Here is a 22,856-nt window from a genome sequence, read left to right as displayed (position 1 = left end):
GGAGACCAAGTCCTGCTCTGAGGATTTAGAAAATATCTAGTGAGAAAAACTCAGTTATGTCATGATGTGTGCATTTTCCAACAGTTATAACCAGGATTACCTTTGCGGGCTAGTAGATTAAAGAGCGTCACTCACAATACTTCAATGTCTTCCTATCTGCTGAATCAATGGCACTGATGTCATTGGGCTTGTGCTCAATCCATCTGTGACTCAAGGTGAAGCAAAACAAAATGAAAAATAAAATAAACCCACAGGAATATCAACTGTTACTGTTCTAGAAACTATTGGACTTTCTCATAATTGCTTGCACACATCAGAGGCAAGGAGGATAAACTAGAAAATTTTAAGCACATGTAAAACAGGTCATGAACCTCTGAGACGCACTCATGTATTTAAAACTAGCCCAGTTGACTGATCACATGACCAACAAAGTCCAGATTCATCTAGGTGTTACCAGAAACATGGTAGCTTCATTTACTGGCAGTGTTCCTTGGAAATATCAACATGAACTTTAATTAAATTTGACATTTTGTATACATTTTCCTCAGTGTTTTCTGAGTATTCATGGTTGGACATGAAACATATTAAACTTCAACAACTCTTTAGTGCCAAAGTAGTAATGCCTTTGAAAGCGTCATCTGATCAAGGTTTTAGGCTTGGGAAGAAGTAGTTTCTACTCTTATCAGAACATCAGGACAATAACCTAAAGCAAATAAGTGAAAAATCATTCCTCTTAGCAATTGGTTGCAGGGTGTCTAGCACCTGAACGCTGATGAAGGGCCAAGGTGCCTGCTAACCCCTGCAGCAGGTGCCAAGTGAGAAGAGTTGAAGGCATATTTGGCAACAGAAAGGGCAACACACATCTGAGAGCCTGCCCAGTTGGACTGTGCTTGTTCCCATAACTAGTTAACTACTCTGGGAGCGTAGTGGTTACGAAGCGGGCTGCGAACCTCAGAGTCAGCAGTTTGAAACTACCAGCTGTTCCGCAGGAGAAAGATGAGGCTTTCTGCTCCCATAAAGATTTACAGCCTTGGAAACCCTGTACAGCGTCTCTATGAGTCGGAACCGACTCCATGGCACATGCTAACAGTTGGGTTAGCAGGACTGGTACAAATGTGAATCAGCCTCAGGGGTCAGACCACCAGCTCAGACCACCTGCACCTACAACTCCAATCTAGAACAAGGTGTTCCTTGTTTGTACAAGAGACTAAGGAAATCTTGGAAAGTCCGAAGGGACCTCACCTCAGTGGCCTTATACTCAGTGGGGTGTGGACCACACTGGGTGACACCAAAATGAGTATCTATAAAATTTTTGTACAGTGTTTCAGCAGAAATTTATTATTTTCTATAAAAATACCCCTGTAGTTAGTTATAAACACAGCTTACATTTATCAGTATGCTTACAAGGGTAAAACTCTGCATTGAGATTCAAACCCAACCCAGACCGACTCGTACTAAGTTGATTCCAACTCATCGTGACCCTGTATAGGATTTCTGAAAACCTCATCTTTCTCCCTCAGAGAAGGTAGTTGAGTTTGCACAGCCAACCTTGCGGTTAGCAGCTCAATGCCTAACCCACAGTACTACCAGGCTCTTTGCATTCTGCTTAGGATCATCATTGTTACTCATTTACAACGACGCTTCTAATCATAGGGTTTCTTCTGCACACGCTACAAGCACGTGATGTTGTTTTAGTTGCTGCTGGTGGTTTTTTAAATTGTGAATTGAGTGATAGTGACATGGGGGAACATCAGTTTTACATTCATTGTTTCATTGGCAATGATTACAATCTCCTCTGTGCATCCTCATTCAACAGTATTTGCTTCTATTCCCTCTGTTTTTTTTTGTTTTTTTGGTGGGGGGAATGTTCACAAAAACCTCAGGAATATATAATAATTTAAACAACCAAAGTACACATTCTGCAAGCCTGTCTCCCTGGTCACCAGCACCTGACTGCCAGCAAACAGTCTTGCTCTTTCCATGAGTCTAGAGTCCTCAGCTGTTCTCTCTCTCTCCATGCTCTCATCTCTGCCTCCATCTCTGGTTGTCACTGCTTCTCTGGATAGGGTCCCATATTCTGTTCGTGCTTGTCTCCCTTGATGGTCCTAGGGTTCTGTTCCTAAGATTAACTACTCCCCTCTTTTGTTACAAAACTTCTACCTTTACAGTTGAGACAATCGCAATTAGTCATGATAACAATTGCTCACTATTGAATTACAAGAATCTTATCCCATTTCCTTTCACCAGACCCATCTAGACAAGATGAAAACTATTTAGTGGAGATTCTACCTTTCCTCCCAAACTCTGAAACTAAACGTCCTTTTGAAAATTTGTAAGCCAGTCACTTCGTGCCTTTATAGCCCCTCCCATTTTAGGTAGCCAGTGTCTAAGTTGCCCGTCCCTATCAACTCTGTATACAGAGGAGATACGATTGATCTTAGATGTGAAGACTCCTGCCCTCTCAGATGGTATTTTGAGCTACTACATCCATAAGTATAGGTCAAGTTCATCAAATTGTAGCAATTTACACTTGTTTCCTTTTTTGGATGTTCTTGTGCATCTCTCCTCACTTCACATCAGCTGGGCACTTCGTTCTCAGTTCCAGCCCTCTGTGGCTAGGTCCTTGTCCATGGGCTCGGGAGGCTGCTGGTGTTTTTTATCATCACTGATTGTGTCCAATTGTCTGGTATCTTAGCTACAATATTGTATTACTTATAAACCTATATCAATAACTTTTTTGAGAATAAAGTAATAACTAAAGAAGGAAAAACATCAAAAAAAGCTTTCCCTCAGTAACTAACATTGTTGTAACTACTCATGTTGTAATTCATTACAGAAAGATCTTACAAAACACTCATTGTTTGTGTTCATATCATCTAAGAAATAGTATATGTTAGCAATTTTCAACTATATTTGTCACATAAATTATTCAGTCATTAAAATTCATAGCAAATACTACTAGGATTCTGTATGGTCAAACTGGTATGGGGTGAGTCACACCATGAGTGTGACTTTCTTTTGGACTTTCAGGTTCCATGAGGCAATTAATTTACCAGTTCTAATAACACCACTGTCTTACCTTTCCCTCAAGTACCTTTCCTTAGACAAAATGCTAGTGTAGTCTTTCCTCTCCCCTCTAGCCAACAAGTCTATTTCCTGGGCCATCTGAAGACACTCGCTGTCTTTCCTGGACAGACCCACTTAGGTAATAGGTCTAGAATGCTGCAGGCTTCTAGAGCCTGGCTGGAGGCATGGGGCCTGGATGGACCCTGTTCTATTACAGAGCTTCTGGATTCTTTGTGTAGTCTAATGACCCCTATATCCATTAGGTTAAGCCCCTTCAGGAACTTAGCCCATTCTCTCTCCCCTCAGACATTTGTTAGAGCTCCTTTGGTTATTAGTAACGGAAAGTTAACTGCTGCATAGAACCTGAAAGCCAAAAGAGCAGATCTTGTCTCCAGGCAGAGAAGGATCTAGGAACTTGATTGAAATCATTAGCTAGATAAATAGATAGCTAAGTAGTGGAGGCAGAGTAGCTTCTAGCCCCAAGAAGAAGGAAGGGTAGAGAAGGGAAGGAAGTATGCTGGGATGGTTTCTTTTCTCTTCATTGCAGTGTTTCTTGTTTTTATTTCCCTCCTCCCTGCTTGTTTTTTGTTTTTTTGTCCCTCAGGAATAATACAAGGTAATCCTGTTCATTGTTGTTGTTGAGTGCTATAGAATTGGTTCTGACTCAGACACTCTGTATAGAGTTTCTGAGGAACAGCTGATGGTTTTGAACTGCCAGCCTTGCGATCAAGCTGAGCATGCAATCCAGCGCTTATCCTACCGCGCCACAACAGCACTCCAATCCTGTTAATTGCCTTCATTAAGTCTGCACTCGAGAGTTAATTTCCAAAGTCATTACAATATCTACAGACCCCTCATACTCTGCCACTTCCTAATCAAATACTCACCCAGTTCTAGTACCAGAGGGCTCCTTGCTGCTCACGGCCTTGCACTTGCTGCTTCTTCTGTCTCAAATGTGCTTCAACAAAGGGCCTTTATGACTGATTCCATCATGCCTTTTTTTTTTTTTTAACCTTTTTATTGTGAACTGAGTGAAAGTTTACAAAACAGATCATCAGTCTGTGGATTGATTCAACAAATCACACACTTCATGTGATAATAATGATTGCAATTCCCTCCATGTACCATCAGTTAATAGTATTTCTCTCTATTCACTTTAACTCTTGCACTCCTTCCTGTGTTTCCTACTACCTTCATCAATCCTCTACCAACCTCTGTCTTGTATGTTGCCTTCCCCATCATCCAAGTTACCATGTGTCTACCCTCTACCCTGGAATCCTGGTGTGGCGTTAATGTCCTGGTGTGGGTTAATGCACTAGACTGCAAAGTCAGTTTGAATTTCAAGGTCAGTGGTTCAAGCTCATCAGCTGCTCCTTACACCTTATACAGGGTCACTATGGGTCAGAACCAACTTAACAGCACTTAACAACCCAGTGAATAATTTTCCCTTCCCTTCTGTCCATGGTAACTACCATAGGATGTTTCTTTCAGCAAGAAAATCTTTTAACTTTTTACAACTGTGGTCTCATACAAAAATTTCACTCAGCATAATGTCCTCCAGGTTCATCTATGTTATGAGGTATTTTGAAGATCCATCGTTATTCTTCAACGTTGTATAGCATTCCCTCTGGTATATACATTGTGTGGATATACCCAAGTTTGTTCAACTACTCTTTTGTTGATGGACATTAGGCTGTTTCCATCTTTTTTGCTATTGTAAATAGTGCTGCAAGGAACATGGGTGTGCGTTTATCTATTCGTGTCACGGCTCTTATTTCTTGAGGATATAATACCAAGTAGAGGGATAACTGGGTTATATGGTATTTCTATTTCCAACTTTTTGAGGACGTGCCATACAATTTTCCACAGTGGTGCACCATTTTACAGTCCCACCAGCAGTGTAGGAGGGACCTAGTCTCTCCACACCCTCACCAGCATTTATTGTTTTCTGTTTTTTTGAACTTTGCTATCAGTGCTGGGGTAAAATGGTGTCTCATTGTTTTTGATTTACATCTTGTGACACTATAGGGTAAGCACTCAACCTCAAGGTTTGTTTGAACTATAAGGTTGGCAGTTCAAACTCACCAGCCACTCCTTGGAAACCCTATACAGAGTCACTGTGAGTCAGAACCAACTCAATGGCACTTAACAACACACAACAATGATTAATGATCATGAGCATTTCTTCATATGTTTATTAGCCAACTTAATGTCTTCTTAGGTGACGTGTCTGTTCATCTCCTCTGTCCATTTTTAAGTTGGATTATTTGTCTTCTTGTTGAAGTGTTAATGTGGTCTATAAATTTTAGAGAATAGTCCTTTATCTGATATATCTTTGCCAAAATATGTTTTCCCAGTCTGTGGGTTCTCTTTTTACTCTTTTGGTGGAATCTTTTGATTTATTATTCAATCATTTCTTGTATATCTTTACTCAAATATCACCTGAATGAAGTCTTCCTTGACTATCTGTCTTAGTTATCTGGTGCTGCTATAACAGAAATAGCACAAGTGGAGGCTTTAACAAACAAATGTATTCTTTTACAGTTCAGGAGGCTACAAGTCTTAATCCAGGGTGTCAGTTCTAGGGAAAGGTTTTCTCTGACAATTCACCATTTAGGAGGAAAGTCCTTGTCTCCTTTCAGCATGTGTGGGTCCAGTGTTCCTCGGAGATCTCCATGTGTCCTAGCATCAGTCTTGCACTAAGAGAGGTTCTCGGTGCACGGAACCTGGGTCCAGAAGTTGTGATCCAGTCATGGTTCTTCTTTCTTGGTGATAGTCAGGTTCCTTGATCTTCTGCTTGCTTTTTAAATTTCTTTTCTATTTCAAAAGAGATTGACTCAAGATACAGCTTAATCCTATGCACTGTATTGTGCCTTAGCAACATAACTGCCTCTCTTGCCTCATTAACACCACAGCGTTGACAATTTACAACCCACAGGATAATTTGACATCAGATCACAAAATGGAGGATAATTACATGATTCTGAGAATTATGGCTCAATCAAGTTGACACATATATTGGGGGCACACAATTCAATCCATAAGACTACCCTGCCTAAAATTGCAACCCCCATTCTTACTACCCAGCATTCTCTATTCACTTTCATCTAATTGGTGAAAGTTTCCCTATAGCACTTTATCATTATCTGATATAACATATATTTACTCATTTGTCTTTCAGCTGTTAGGAATTTAAGATTTCAGAGCCATGTTAGATTTGTTCAGTTATATTTCAAAGACTGTACTAACTTAAATACTCAAAATTATACCTATATAGTTTGTAGCCCAATTTAGCATTTAGAAATGAGTAGGGTCAAAAGCTTTAGGCAGAAATTAAGAGTTGCTCAGTGTTCATTGTGGTCTGTCAAGTAATACCTATATGAGATTCAGGAGCTCTGGTAGCATAGTGGTTACAAATAGGGCTGCAAACCGCAAGGTCAGCAGTTCAAAACTACCAGCTGTTCCATGGGAGAAAGATAAGGCTATCTGCTCCCATAAAGATTTACAGCCTCGTAAACCCTGTACAGGGTCGCTATGGGTCGGAACCAACTCGAAGGCACTTAACGACAACAACAACAAACCCTGTTCAGGGTTGTTATGGGTCGGAACCGACTCCACGGCACTAAACAACAACAAATATGGGATCCGGCTGGCAGCAACAACTTGAAAGATTAGGTAGGAAGTTTAGCAAGCAGTGAGTTCATACTACTGGGGAGGAACAATTCAGAAAAGGAATGTGAGAATGGTTTCACAACTTGAAGGGTGTACATGTAGAGACTGCTGAAATGAGGGTGTGACCTGCTTTGTATATTTCTAACAACAGAAAAGAGAAAATGAATTGAAAGAAATGAATTGCACCATGTTGTATGCACAACCCCCAAAAGACATACAGGGAGTATTACTACTGAAAACTTTTTAATACTTAAGCACCTGGGTAGTCCCAATAGTTCAGCACGCCAGGAGAGTAGTGGAAATGTTGGTGGTTTGAACCCACCCAGAGGTGCCTTAGAAGACAGGCCTCTTTTCAAAAGGTCACAGCCTTGAAAACCCTATGGAGCATTCTACTCCACACACCCAGGGTCTCCAGGGACTGGAAAGGACTGTAAGGCAACAAACATCAATGATTTCCAGTCTGCTTTCTGCCCCCCTTAAACAGAAAACCATAAAGAAGGGGAAGAATGACCGTGTCTCCTAGTTTTCATTGCAAATGCTAAATGGATATGCGACTGAGCTGGTTTTATGCGGGGGTTTTCCCTTCTAGCTGCGGTACAGACTTGAGGCCTCAGCCAGGGAGAACTGAAACAAAAGCAGCATTAAGATTTCCTGCAGGAGTGGAGGAGGGGGGAATCCACCAGAGAGCAGGGAGTCCTGGCACAAAGGGCACTGGGTCTGTCTCAGCTGCCTGACATGACAGAACACAAGCGCTGATTGTCATGACTGGTGGTGGGACAAAATAATCATTGCCTTTTTTTTTTTATTAAATTAATTAATTTAAATTAAAGATATAATTTTTAAAAATTCTTTCTGAAAAATATTGCTAGGTTTAAAGTTTAACTTTCTACTTTAGAAAGATGCCTGCAGGTTATATTAGGCCATGTGTGGAAACTGGCATGATGAATTCTTAACAAAGGCAATATGTGGTTGTCAAGTTGGTTCCAACTCGTAGTCGACCCTATATAGGATTTCCAAGGAGTGGCTAGTGAGCTGGAGTGGCTGACCTTGCAGTTCAAACTGACTTGCAGTCCAGCTGCATTAACCCACAGCGCTACACCAGGACTCCTTATGTGGTTACGCTAAGTGATTTTGCAAGAACTTCTGTAGTTCTCTTCCTTGCCTACAGGTGGCAACACCGAGCCAATGAATGATTCACTTCCAGGTGGCAACCTCTTTTCAAGCCAAAACCATACCCACCTCGGATTCCAGTTGATTGTGCACCCTATAAGACTTTCCTGGTGTGGCGCTGTAGGATAAGCACATGGTTTGGACCACAAAGTTGATGGTTCGAACCAAACAAATGCTCCTCGGAAACGCTATACATTGTGGATATAAGTAGGAACCGACTCAACAGCCCTTAACAACAATTGTTGTTGTTGTTTAGTGCCTTCGAGTCGGTTCCGACCCACAGCGATCCTGTATAGGGTTTCCGAGGAGTGATTGGTGAGCTTGAGGACTGGGTAAAACTGCCTCCTAGGATTTCTGAGGCTGTAGCTCTTCATGGAAGCAGAAAGCTTCATCTTTGTCCCACAGAGAAAGACTACCAACTTTGTGGTTAACATCCCAACACTCACCATGCCACCAGGGCCCTTTCCTCTTGAGCCAAGGGTTCTCTAGATGCTCTGCTCCTCTGATGCTAATTGAAAAGTGAACCTACCATTTTTTGGTTCATTTACATTAAAGTGTAATAATAAAAATAAGTATTATAACCTTAAACAAGAGCCTTGGTGTGATGCTATAGGATAAGCACAGAGGACTAGTAGCCATGAGGTTGGCAGTTCAAACCCACCAGCTGCTCTCAAAAACTCTATGCGTCAGAACCGACTTCACAGCATGCAATAACAACCTTAAACAAAAAATATCCCCTAAAGTCTCCTGTGGCGCTGTGGGGTAATGCATTGGACTGCAAAGTCGAACCACAAGATTGGTGGTTCAATCTTACCAACTGCTCCTTGGAAACCCTATATAGGGTCAACTATGAGTCGGAACTGACTCTAAGGCACTTAACAATAATAGGATTCTTCTGAAAAGCAAATGAGAATTCAGCATATCTAGTCAAGAAAGACAGCCTTAAGCACTATATTTGTTAAGAACATTCAATATGGAATCATATGGACAACAGCAACTGGAAAGATTAGATAGGAAACTTAGGGGTCTGTGAGTCTATGCTAATGGAGGAGGAACAGTTTGGCAAAGGAGGGTATCACTGACTTGCACATGTAAAAATGTTTGATTTGTTGTGTGTTCTGCTGTGTATACAACAAAATAAAATAAACTTTGAAAATTAAGTATCATTCATTGACAGATAATGAGTCAAGTGGTTCTCATCTTTACCTGCACAACAGAAATATCTAGAAAGTTTTCAGAACACATCTATGGACCATCCTATGCCAGACCAACTAAATAAAAATCTCTAAGAGCCAGGGCTCAAGTTTTAGAATAAAAAAATTCCTCCCCTCGCCCCCAAGTGATGCTGATGTCCAGTCAGGTTTGAGACTTTTTGCTCTTGGTGGTTGAGAGCAGAGTGTCTGGGTTTATCCCATCTGCATCATTTACCAGCCATGGGACATTGGGCAAGTCACTCACCTTTCTGTGTTGCACTCCTCTCGTTTGTGAGATGGTGATAATCATAGTTAAAAGGCTGTTATGGTGGTGATTCAGTGAATGAATGGATAATTATTTAGTACGTGTTGGCTGTTATGATTATTATTTTTGATCAAGTTGTGGCTAGCTCTTGAGAATGTCTGGTCTACCTGTATGAAACAGGACAGAACCCCTTCCCTTCAGAGTAATCCCTTCGGAATAATAACGGAAGCTAAGGTGCCCTGATTTGAGTCCTAATTTATTTTAACCAACATGTGGCACTATAGTTCAAACTCACCAGCCATTCCTTAGGAACCCTATATAGGGTCGCTGTAGCTCAGAACTGACTCGATGGCACTTAACAACAGCAGTCATGGCATTTATTGTCCCTCTTGTCCCTCTGCCTTTAACACATTTGGTTGCTAACCAAAAGGTTGGCAGTCTGAGTGCACCCAGAGGAAGGGAAGTCTGGTGATATACTTCCAAACAATCAGCCATTGGAAACCCTGAAGAGCACAGTTCTGCTCCAGCACACATGAGGTCTCCATGAGCTTGAATCAATTCCACGGCAACTTGTATTGTCACTCTGTCTAAACACGACAGTTATTCTCCTTTCCGAAGTCTTGTAGGAAGTGCTAACAATTTATGTGTGACAACAGCTGCTTTGTTACATAAACATTAGGTCAAGAGCAAGCTCCTTTGAGAATTCAGCTTCCACCAACAGAAATAGATGGCACCTGAGGCTTTCAGAGGTCACACTCCCCTCATATTTATTTACCTGGCAAGCAGCAGAATGCACCACTTTGCTTTATGTGCAAAACTTTCCTCCCAGGCCAACGTTCTGGTGCCCCCGAAGACATATCGCAAAATGAAATCAAAGTATCAAGAAGAGTTAATTTATTCCTGAAATATATCTTCCGAGAGCTACAGATACCTGCTACGTCGACCTCTGTTAACCCAAACCTGAGCTGTCACCCATATTAAATTACTTTCTAAATCAGAAGTAAACTTCATATCATAAAATACCTTTCATAGCCACATCAATCCAACTGAGATCTGCATTACTCTCTTGACCCAAACTCCTAGATATCCACAATTCACAGATCGACCAGCCTTGCTCTATCAATATGCCTCAACCTGGTGGTGTATTACACTAATAGATTGCCAGAGCCGCAGCTCACTTTGTTGATGTATAAGAGCAATACGTTAGGAATGGCCCAGCTCACTTGGATGATGTATGGTTGAAATGGTCGTCCGGGGGAAGGCGTGCTGGTGATGTATGGCTCTAACAAGGGCACCAACTGAGAGAGAAGGAGTTCAAAGTGGTTTGGGCTAGTTTGTGGAAGCAAAGAGAAGCACAAAAAGTGTGGGTTCACCAGGTCATGTTCCCACTGGCTTCAGCTGGTCCCACGTTTTCAGGAAGGTAGCTGGACACGGTTTAAAGAGGTAGTTAATAGTCACTTTTTTTTTTTTGATAGTCACTTTTGCCTTGAAGTTTTTTGTTTGTTTGCTTGTGCTTTGCAATTATTACAAATCCCTCTAGAGTCTTGGATGAAAACAAAGACATGCACACAGGTTTTACTTTTACTTGCTTTCCATAGGTTTCATATTTAAATTGTCCAAGGAAGTTGAATAGGAACAGTTATTACATTATTTTTTAAATAGCAAGCAATTTGGAAAACCTAACTGTGTACACCAAAAGATTTGTAAGAGAATTTTCACATGAAATGTATTTCATGCTAGTAGAATGTACACTTAACAATGGTTAAAATGACAAATTTTGTATGCATTTTACCACAATGTATTATTTTTTAAAGATTGTTCATTTGTAGAATTACCTTGTAATAACCAAAACCAGGAATACTGTGTCTGTCAACTATATTAAAACCAAACTCACTGCCATCTAGTGGGTTCCTACTCATAGCAGCCCTGTGTAAAGGTTTCTGAAACTGTAATGCATACAAGCGCAGACAGCCTTGACTTTCTCACACAGACAGCCTAGTGGTTTAAAATAGCAACCTTGTGGTGAGCAGCCTATCACCTAACCCACAGGTCTACCAGGGCTCCTTAGAATGGGCGCCATCAAAAGTTCCATGGTGTAGAGTCAAAGGCAACTGTTTTTTAGCTCATGATTCTCTGGCCGACTACAGGCCAGCTGACCTAGACTGGGCTCTAGTGGAGAGAGAGTGTTTGATGTTCTGCCTCACATGTCTCTCATCTTCCTCCAAGGATTGGCAGGCCAGTCCACACATGTTCATCTTGTGGCAGAGACGCAAGACCTACCAAGCACAATCTCCAATACACTTTTTCAAGACTGAACATTAAATGAGCCCTCTCTTATAAATCACTAACTACTCAATAAGGCAACAGTGTAAGCTTACAGGACAAGAAAGTGTTAGTGTGACTATATTTGGTGGGTGGGTAATCCATGGCTAGAGTAAATGTCATTAATATGTCACTGCATCCTGTGACTCGTAGTAACACGAGGACACAATGGCCTATCCATTTGGACATTCCAGACTGAGCCAGGCTGATAAATCCCCAGAGGAAGAAACTGCGAGGTTCCTATAGGAAGTTTTTTCCTGGGTTAAACAAATATGATTATTTCATCTTGGTTAATATCATCTCGAGAATTACTTGAAGGCAAAATCTAAGTTAAGTTTCTTCCACTTCTCAGTTAGTACATTAAATGAGAATTATTGGTTTTTTAATAAGCAAACTATATTAAGAGTTCAGATAAATTTAGATCATTTTATAGTTTCTTTTTTATTCTGATTTAGTTATCATTCTATTAAAAAATGCTAGATTCAGATATGACAGACTTAAACGGAACCTGTCAGAAAACAAAAAGCACAGATATAGCATAAAGTAAACAACAGAATGAAGGTAATGAGACTCAAGAGCATGTCTGGAGGTAGAGGTGGGCCTTCTCCACACAGCCTGGGGGGTTGGGAGGGGAGACAGTCCCTCCCTGGTTTGGGGATGGGAACTGGGTAGATAATACTACAAGGAGGCTTCAAAAAGTTGGTGGAAAAATGGAATGAAAAGTTAATGGGGAAAAAAAAAGTTAATGGAATTTTTCCATGAACTCTTTGGAGCCCCCTCAGAATCAGGATAATTGCTACCAACTAAAGTCTGAGTGACAGTCACTCAGCGAAAGAATTCCTATGGCCTAACAATTCACTTGGAGTCCTGGTGTGGCACTGTAGAATAAGCACTAGACCGAAAGGTCAGTCTGGATACGAGGGCAGCGGTTCAAACTTACCAGCGGCTTCTCAGAAACCCCATACAGGGTCATTGTGAGTCAAAATCAACTCCAAGCCACTTAATAACAACAACAATTCACTTGTCTATGGCTATGATAAGGAAACTAAGGCACAGTGGGGTTATGACTTACACTGAGTCATGATGCATACTGGTGGCAAAAAGACCCCTGAATGAAGCATATTCTGTAGAGACCCTTTTATTAAGCCTAAACAGGACAAAAACAAACAAAGCTGATCATCCTGGTTGAGGGAAACTGTCAGCATTTACCCAGTACAGAGGATGAAGGAATCCTTTGACTCACAGCCATGCTCTTCTTGTATACAATAGTAAACATCACATGATCAAGACTGATAGCAGGTAAATTCATCGCTGTCAAAGGTGGGACTACAACCAAGTAAGATTCATTCCAGGGATGCCAGGATGGTTCAATATTAGAAACACAATCAATATAATCCATCATATAAATAAAACAAATAGAAAGAACTGCATGATTTTATCAATTGATGCAGAAAAAGCATTCAGCAAAATCTAACATCCATTCTTGATTTTAAAAACACTCAACAAAATAGGATTTGAAGAGACGTTTGTCAGCATAATTAACAGCACATCTGCAAATTCAATAGCCAACATTACCTTCAGTGCGCAGAAACTGAAGGCATTCTCTTTATGAATAGAAACCAGAAAGGATGCCCTTTACCACCATTCCTACTGAATATAGTGTTGGAAGTCTTAGCCAGACCTATAAGGCAAGAAATGGAAATAAAAGGCATCCAAATTGGCAAAGATGAAGTAAAACTCTCTAATTACAGATGATATGATCCTATATAATCCTATAGGAAATCCTAAAGTCTCAGCAAGAAAATTATTGGAACTCATTGAAAGATTTAGCAATGTTAGCAGGGTACCAGAACAATATACAAAAATCAGTTTGATTCCTGTTGGAGAGATACAAATCAATACAACAATGAGACATTATCTCACACCAACATTAATATCAAAATAAAAAGACAAAACAAAACAGAAAACAACGAATGCTGGTGAGGCTGTATAGAGATTGGGACCCTCCTACATTGTTTCTACGTGGACTGTAAATTCATTTAACCACTGTGGAAAACGGTGTGGCGTTCCATCAGAAAGCTGACAATAGAATTACTGTATGACTCAGCAATCCCTCTACTTGGTATATATCCACCAGAAACAAGAGCCAGGATATGAGTATACAGATATACTGATGCTCATTGCAACACTGCTCACAATAGCAAAAAGAAGGACTTAGATGTCCATCAATGGAAGAGTGACTAAACAAACTTTGATACATACAATTACAACACTGAAGAATGACAATGAACCTGGAGGACATTATGCTGAGTGTAATTAGTCAATCACACCAGGGCAAATATTGTATGAGATCTCTATTGTAAAAATTCAAGAAAAGGTTTTCCTATCTGTTCATTTTGTCCACTCTTCTCCAGCCCATTGCATCACACTAGTCCAGGCCACTATCATCTTGATGACTTAAACAGTTTCATAATTTGTCCCCATTTCCAAGTTTGCTTCTCTCCAATCTGTTTCACACAGTGAAATCAGAAAGATCTTACCAAATAGTAAATCATTAACTTTGTCATTATTATCCTTAAAACCTTTTCTGACATTCAATTTCCTTTGGATTCGATAACAAATAAAACTTCAACATAATTTCCAAAAAAAAAAAAGGTGGGACGTGGGACTACAGAATCTGAGGGTGGGGGAAGGGCCATAAATGAGACCTATACATAATTGCAGGTTAAAATAAGTTATGTGATTGGTTCTAGAGCTTTGACCCCCTGGCTACATGACATGTAGTCCTGAGTCACAGCCACAGAGTAGCTGTAAGATAATGCCAGGACCCCTAACTTTAATATAAATTAGATAACATGCATCTGATTGGCTCCTTTCAGTAAACGTCCAGGCAAGTTCACTAACTGTTTACATGACCATCTTTCTGCATACTAGTAAATCTACTTTCAATAACTCTCTTCCCACGGGTAAACTGCCCCTCTCTAGGTTTGCCCCAGACTTGTCTAAGCATAGCCACATGGCTAGTTCAATGGGAAGCAACCAATGGGAAATTAACATAAAGAACCCAAATGGCATCTGAACGATGTCAAGACTCAAAAATGGAGTTAGGGCTCCCAATGTAGACCCCATCTTCCACAAACCAAGTGCTTTAGAATTTAAGCTCTAACACAGTAGTAAAGTGCAGGGCAGAATTCAAACACATCTAAAGTTGTGTATTTTGACTACTTAGCCCTATCTCCCTAATCTCTGCCCTTTCTGATGGTGCTTTTGTATTTACTTGTGTGTTTGGCTTTTTGACCCTCTTTCTTCATAAACTGTTTGGATAGCCAAGGGCCTAGAGCCATGTTTTGTTCCAACGCTTCTCCCCAAACTCATATTTTCATTTTTTAAACTAGAAAGAGGACAAGGAAACACTCAAAAAGAAACAAAAAAGGATTGTTAATATTATTAACCTCAAATTCACAAAAATTACTGACTATAATCCCCTCACAATGTCAAAGCAATGTCTCAAATTTATTGTAAGCACACATCAAAGCTTACATTCAAAGTTGCTGCCAAGAAAGAAGCTTGTGAGCAAGTCAGTTTAAAAGGTTCTTTTTGGTAGAGACATTTTATAGGACAGAGAATGATTAGAGAATCATTTCTGAGATGAATTAAAAACTTGTTAAGTTCTGTCAAGCATTTCCCACTCATAAACATCATGTTCGGATCCGAGGAGGGGCTAGTAGGTTTAAACCACTGACTTTGCAGTTAGCAGTCCTATGCTTATCCAGCAGTGCCACAATAAATAAATAAAAACATCTAGTTAAATAATATTTGGCTTGTCTATCAGTTGAATGAGTAACCCCTGCTCCCAAAAGTTCATTATCTCATTTAGTTGTCTAAGAACATTTCTTGATCTTTTATCAGTGTGTGGGATGTAGGATCAGCATTGGACTTCAAAGCACAAATCAGCAGTTCAAACTCACCAGCAACTCCTTGGAAACCCTATACAGGGTTGCTATGAGCCAGAATCAACTCCACAGCACTTAACAATAATAATCGCAGAAGGAGGTTGTAAATTACATCATGAAAAAAAGTTCTGACCTAGATTGAATTTGAGACCATTGTCTTTTTCCTTGTTCAACATGTCCAGCTGAACTAACTGTGTCTCCTAGATTGTGTGGTGTGGAGGCTAGATTCATTTCAGAGAAGAAAGCAGGGAAAGCATGTGAACTCAAATGAAACAGCCTGAAGAAACATATTTCCCTTTCATCAGTTGTAGTTAGTGCATCACTGACTCATCGTGACTCTATGAACAATGGAACAAAATGCTGTCTGGTCTCCATAACTGGCAGGTCCTACCATTGTGATCCCCATAGGGTTTTCGGAAGTAGATCACACTAGCCCTTTTTAGTTCATCTTAGTTTGGAGGCTCCACCGAAACCTGTTCAGCATCATAGCAGCACACAAGCTCCCACTGACTGATGGGTGAGGGCTGTATTGACCAGGATCCCTTGCCTTTATTTGGGTAGTAATGGACAAGGTTTACCTAAAACCCTAAGGGGTCAAGTCCGTTGTCTTTGAGTAGATTCCCACTCATATCCACCCTAGAGGACAGAGTAGAACTGCCCAAAGGATGTGTAGCCTTTGCACTAGAGCAGCTGGTAGGTTTGAATCTCTGACCTTTGGATTAGAAGCTAAGTGGTTAGTAACAATGGCTTTACCACTGCACCACCAGAGAGGAGTGGGGGAGAAGAATTTTTTTTCCAGGAGATGGATTTATACAATGGCTGAAACAATGGGATCAAATATACTATTGTATATTTGGGTAAGACTAAGCATTTACTATGAGTCAGCATAGATTCATTAATACCTAATAAGGAGGGGAAAACAATAGCTTAATTAATACAGAATGTCTGCCTTGAGCAATGTGCTCACATAAAGAACAATGACTTGTTTTTAATTGTTAAGTGCCTGAAGGTCGGTTTCAACACACAGTGATCCTGTATAGTCAGTTAAAAAGAGCAGCTGGTGGGTTTGAACCAAAGATCTTATGGTTCAAACTGGTCTTGCGGTCCAGTGCTTATCTTACAGCGCCATGCCAGGACTCCAAATTGATGATAGCAACTTGAAAGATAAGATTGGAAATTTAGCTGGCATTGAGTTTATGTTAACAGAGGATGAACAATTTGGAAACAGAAGTGTGACAAAGGTTGCATGCCTTGGAGAGTGCAATCAATACTGCTGAACTGTACATGTGGAATGGATGAACTGGTGTATGGTCTGTTGTGTATAATCTCTACCACTACCACCATAGCAAAATCAAACAAATTATTCAAAAAAATAAAGAGCCTTGGTGGTGCAAAGGTTAAGCGCTTGGCTGATAACAGGCTGGTCCACCAACAGCTCCAGAGGAGTAGGATCTGCTCCTATAAAGATTGTTGTTTTTATCAGTATCAGTGCCATCCATACAAGGGCACTAACCTAGAAAGATGGTTATTGTTGTTAAGTGCCATGGAGTCTGTCCTAACTCATAGGGACCCTGTACAGGGTTGCTGAGGAGAACTGGTGGGTTTTACAACCTTGTGGTTAGCAATCCAGTGATGGGGCGGTTCTACACTGTCACATGGGGTGACCAGTGGAAATTGACTTGATGGCACCTAACAACAACAATACCAAACTGAAAATGAAAATAGAATCCCAAAGGGGTTTCCCTCTGGGAAAGTCACCAAGGGTACGAACGATGCTTCTCTAAAATCTCTCTGAAGTGTCCAATTCTGGGAAGCTTCCAATACAGGTGGGATCATAGTGAAAGGAAATGGGAGGCTTTGCTGGAAGTGGTGGCTCTGGGAATAGTATAAAAGGAGAGGAAGAAAGGAACATCACAGAGGGGTGGAAAGCTTAACTTTTGCTAACCTGGGAGGCTTAGTGAAGATTGTCGACATAAATGGCTTTTAAAATCCGGAGGCAAAAATGCAAGAAGAGCTTCTTCCAAAGGCTAAAATCTGAGCTTGAGTTCAATCTCAAAGTGAAACAAAGGTGAAAAAGAGATTCACCTTGCTAAACAGTGAAAATCAGAAACAAATCCACATACCCATCCACTGGTGGAGAAATAAGCAAATGGATGGCCTTGTGTAATAAAAAGGAACATACTATTGATAAACTATGGATGAGTAACAAAATATTTTGTTCAGCAAAAATGAGACACATGGACAAGAAAGCATACTAGCAAAATTGATGTATTGTGATAGAAATCAGACAGGGACACTGACTACAAAGGGGCATAAGGGAACATATGTTGTTGTTCTTAAGTGCCGTCGAATTGGTTCCGACTCATAGTCGGACTCATAGAGACTCTGTACAAGGTTTCCAAGGAGCTGCTGGTGAGTTTGAACCACCGACCTTGTGGTTCAAATCACAACATTATAGTTCAGTGCTTAATCCCACAGCACCACAGCTGGACTCCAAGGGAACTTCTGTTGTTATTTGCCGTGGAGTCGGTTCTGACTCATAGCAACCCTTTACAGGGTTTTCAAGGCTGTAAATCTTTACGGGAGCAGAAAGCCTCATCTTTCTCCCGCGGAACAGCTGGTAGTTTTGAACTGCTGACCTTAAGGTTCACAGCCCAATTCATAACAATTATGCTACCAGAGCTCCTTAAGGGAACTTTTAGAGTAACAGAAACGTTTTGGGTGGGAGTTATGTGGGTACACACAATTGTCAAAATACATTCAACTAAATGCTTATCTTATGATATGTGCACATTTTGAATGTAATTTTTTTCCACAATTAATGACCATAGATTCAGAGTTCTTAGTAATTTTTCCAACACATCAAATGTAACTGATCTGAAGGGGGTTTTTTTGTGTGTGTGGACCAACAAACAACATTCTTATCAACGGAGAAAAGATTGAAGTTGTCAAGGACTTCATTTTCTTGGATCAACCATCAACACTCATGGATGCAGCAGTCAAGAAATCAAATGATATACTGCATTGGGCAAATCTGCTGCAAAAGATCTTTTTAAAGTGTTGAAGAGCAAAGATGTCAGCTTGAGGACTAAGGTGCACCTGACCCAAGCCAATGTATTTCAAATAACCTCATAAGCATGTGAAAGTTGGACTATGAATAAAAAAAGACCTTAGAAGAATTGATGCATTTTTGTTATGGTATTGGAGGAGAATATTAAAAATGCCATGGGCTGCCAAAAGAACCAACAGATCTGTGTTGGAAGAAGTGCAGCCAGAGTGCCCCTTGGAGGCCAGGATGGCCAAACTTCGTCTCTCATACTTTGAACATATTGTCAGAAGGGACTAGTCTCTGGAGAAGGATATCATGTTTGGTAAGGTGGAGGGTCAGAGAAAAAGAAAAAGAACCCCAACGAGATGGATTGGCAAAGTGGCAGCATCAGTGGGCTCAAGCATGGCAACAATTGTGAGGTTGGCCCAGGATCTGGCAGTGTTTCGTTCTGCTGTGCATAGGGTCGCTATGAGTCAGTACCGACTCGATGGTACCTAACAACAACAACAACATAGGCTATAATTTAAAAAGCAGTTAATCTATTGTAGGTGGAGTCCTGGTGTAGCATTGGATGGCTAACTGCAAGGCCGGTGGTTCAAACCCACCAACTGCTCCTTGGAAACCTTATATAAGGTTTGAAACAGACTCAACCGCACACAACAATCTATTGTGGTAGATAACTTCCTTTTCAGTTCTCTTTCTGATATAAGACTATAACAGGTCCAAACCAAGCTCAACTATACTTTGAGCCACCATACATACTCAGAGCCTTTCAGACAATGGAATCAACTTATAAACACCCCTAGCAAGACTTCTTGGTTTCCAGGAGCACAAAACCCAGAACACTTGCTGTACCCCTGTGCAGTGAATTAAAAATAGTGTGGCCCTTTAATTAGACACACACTCATGAGTTCAACCAATCCCCAGTCTTACTCTCCCCCCTTTTATGAATATATATAATTTACCTGTCCCTTTCCCTATAATTCTGAAAAGTCACAAATACTCAGGGAGTCAGGGGTGCGGAACGTCTTCATGGATCCTTGCTTAGTGCTTTGCAATCAAATAACTTTCTCTTTCTCAAAGACTAGTGTGTAGAGATCGGATTTCTGTGCTCTCTGGCCAAGAATTCTTTTTTATCTGGTTACATCATCTTTTACAGAAGGAGTCCTGTTGGTGCAGCAGTTAAGCACTCAGCTAAAAGGTCAGCGGTTCAAATCCACCAGCTGCTCTTTAGCACCTATTATCAGCTAGGGGCCTGGTGTGACACTGTAGGATAAACACTGGACTGCTAACTGCAAGGTGTGTGGTTCAAACTCACCAGACGTTCCTCAGAAACTCTATACAGGGCCCCTATGAACCGGAACAGACTCTACAGCACACAACATTATCAACTAAATGAAGACGCGCTGGTGCCACGGTGGTTAAGTGCTCAGCTACTACCAAACGTTGATGGTTTAAACTCACCTGGCTGCTTCATACAGATTAAGCCTCAGAAACCTAGGGAATTGTTATACCGTCCTGCAGGATTGCTGAGTCAAATCAACTCAACAACGGACAGGGCTTGTTTGGGTTAATCCTTAAGAAAGCAGATCTCCAGGAGCTGTTTCCCGCCCCCTCCCCCCCCAGCAGTAGCCAGGTGGGTGGGTTTAAACCATCAACCCTTGGTTAGCAGGTGAGCACGAACCACCGTGGCATCAGCGCTTCTTCATTTAGTTGATAATGTTGTGTGCTGTGCAGTCGGTTCCGGTTCATAGTAAGTCGGTATAGTGCTTCTGAGGAGCGGCTGGTGAGTTTGAACCACAGGCCTTGTAGTTAGCAGTCCAGTGCTTTTCACACCAGGCCCCTAGCTGATAATAGATGCTATTTCAAAATTAAAGCATTGAGGAGGTTACCATTAAAAAACGGAAGACAAAGCTTACGTTCTTCGCAGAGTCACTGGCGTTTCCTGCTTCAACGGTGCTTGAACTGAACCCGGCGCTAGCTAGCCTCCCTCAACCGGCCGCTCCCCATCACCCTCCACTACCTCCAGTCAGCCACACCCTCAGACGTTCTAAGGTCCCAGCCACCGCTCCAGCGCAGGTCCGCCGCGCCTCTTCTCCACCGCCGCCATGAAGGCGCGTCCCCCTAGCGGTTGCGCCAGAACTACAATCAGGACTCGGAGGCCGCCATCAACCGCCGATCAACCTGGAGCTCCACGCCTCTCACGTCTACCTGTCCATGTCTTACTACTTCGACCGAGACGATGTGGCTTTGAAGAATTTTGCCAAATGTTTTCTGTACCAATCTCATGAGGAGCGGGAACATGCCGAGAAACTGATGAAGCTGCAGAACTGACTAGGTGGTCGAATCTTCCTGCAGAATATCAAGAAACCAGACCGGGATGACTGGGACAGTGGGCTGAATGCAATGGAGTGCTCGCTGCACTTGGAAAAAAACGTGAATCAGTCACTACTGGAACTGCACAAACTGGCCACTGACAAGAACAAACCCCACTTGTGTGATTTCATTGAAACACATCATCTGGATGAGCAGGTGAAAGCCATCAAAGAATTGGGCGACTATGTAACCAACTTGCGCAAGATGGGGGCCCCGGATTCTGGCCTGGCAGAGTATCTCTTTGACAAACACATCCTGGGAGACAGGGATGGTGAGAGCTGAGCTTTAGCCTGACTTCTCCATGGCCACAGGTGTGACTTCCTGGGCCACATGCATGTTTGGTTTACCTTTACCTTTTCTACAAAATGTACCAAAACATCCTACTTCAGTTCTTTCCTTTGTACCATTTCTTCAGATAAAGTAATTTGATACCCAGGAGATCTTAGGGTGGGCCAGAAATCTTTCTAGGCCATCTTCGTCCAATTCTTTAACACCAGAGTTTCTGTTTAACCACACTTAATAAAATGAAGTATGTATATATATATATATATATATATATGGAAGACACGAAGAGGTGCACAAGAGTTATAATCCACAAAAGTAAATAATATGACACATACAATATTACATTATCAGTAATTACAAGCATTGATCTACAAGTAGATACACAGGCAGACAGGCAAATTGAATAAATGAGTAAACGGAACATATATAGATTTGGCAGACAACATTTCTACAAACATATTTGTATGTGTTGTAAATATATCCAAGTTTATAATAGAGCAAACAGGGAGCAAAGGCAAGCACACTTCTAAGTTGTGCCCAAATACCTTGAGGGAATGAGGACTTGAGACCATATGGGGGTTGGGGAAGGAGGGGAGAGGCATCAAGCTTGATTGGCATAATATAGTCTACAAAGAAAATGTTCTATGGCCCACTTTGGTCAATAGTGACTGGGGTCTGATAAATTTGCAAGTGGCCATCTAAAGATGAGTGAAGAAAATCAAAGACGCATGGATACAATTGGTTCAAAGGACTAATGGACTATATGAGCCTCCACCTCTATAGCCCGGAGACCAGCAGCACTAGATGTTACTCCGCTATCACTGCTGATTGCTCTAAAATGGATCGCAACTAGAGAGTCCTAGATAGAGTGGGAGAAAATTGTAGAACAAAACTCAAAATCATTAAAAAAGACCAAGCTTACTGCAGGTTGGAAATTTACTCACCCCCATGGCTCATCTTTTAGCCTAGGAGCCCTGGTAGCGTAGTGGATTACAAGCTGGGCCACCAAGCACAAGGTCAGCAGTTTGAATCTACCAGTTGCTCCATTGGAGAAAGATAAAGCTTTCTGCTCCTGTAAAGATTTATAACCTCGGAAACCCTATACAGGGTCGCTATGAGTCTGAACCAACTTGGTGGCACAGAATCACCAACCACCAACCACCATAGGGTGAACAATAACCCCAGAGAGGTATGCACTCATTTATTAGAATAATAAACCACATGAGATCAAAAGATCAGCCATATGAAATTAAAAGGGCAACATTTGAATCAAGTTCAGAAGGCAGAAGTGGCAATATTCATCTCAAATGAAATAGTCATTACGGCAAAATCTACCATAAATAAAAGGAACGACATTACGTAAGAATTAAAGTGTCAATTCACCAAGAAGATAGAGCCATAATAAATATTTAAAAATCCAGTGATAGGGCTTCAAAATCTATGGAATCACAGCATTAAAAAGAAAAATAGACAATCCTACACTAATAGTTTTAGTGTGGTGCTAT

The 22,856-nt window shown here is 41.2% G+C and overlaps 1 pseudogene; it reads left to right on the top strand.

Moving 5' to 3' along the window:
- The window catches only part of LOC102819057, a 170,234-nt pseudogene extending 148,886 nt beyond the window's left edge, over positions 1–21,348 (top strand).
- Positions 21,349–22,856: the final 1,508 nt, after the last annotated feature.

This window comes from Chrysochloris asiatica, unplaced genomic scaffold, assembly GCF_000296735.1.
Source record: "Chrysochloris asiatica unplaced genomic scaffold, ChrAsi1.0 scaffold00009, whole genome shotgun sequence".
Classification (NCBI taxonomy): Eukaryota; Metazoa; Chordata; class Mammalia; order Afrosoricida; family Chrysochloridae; genus Chrysochloris; species Chrysochloris asiatica.
The sequence above is the reverse complement of the archived record's forward strand: the minus strand, read 5'-3'. Positions and strand labels throughout refer to the sequence as shown.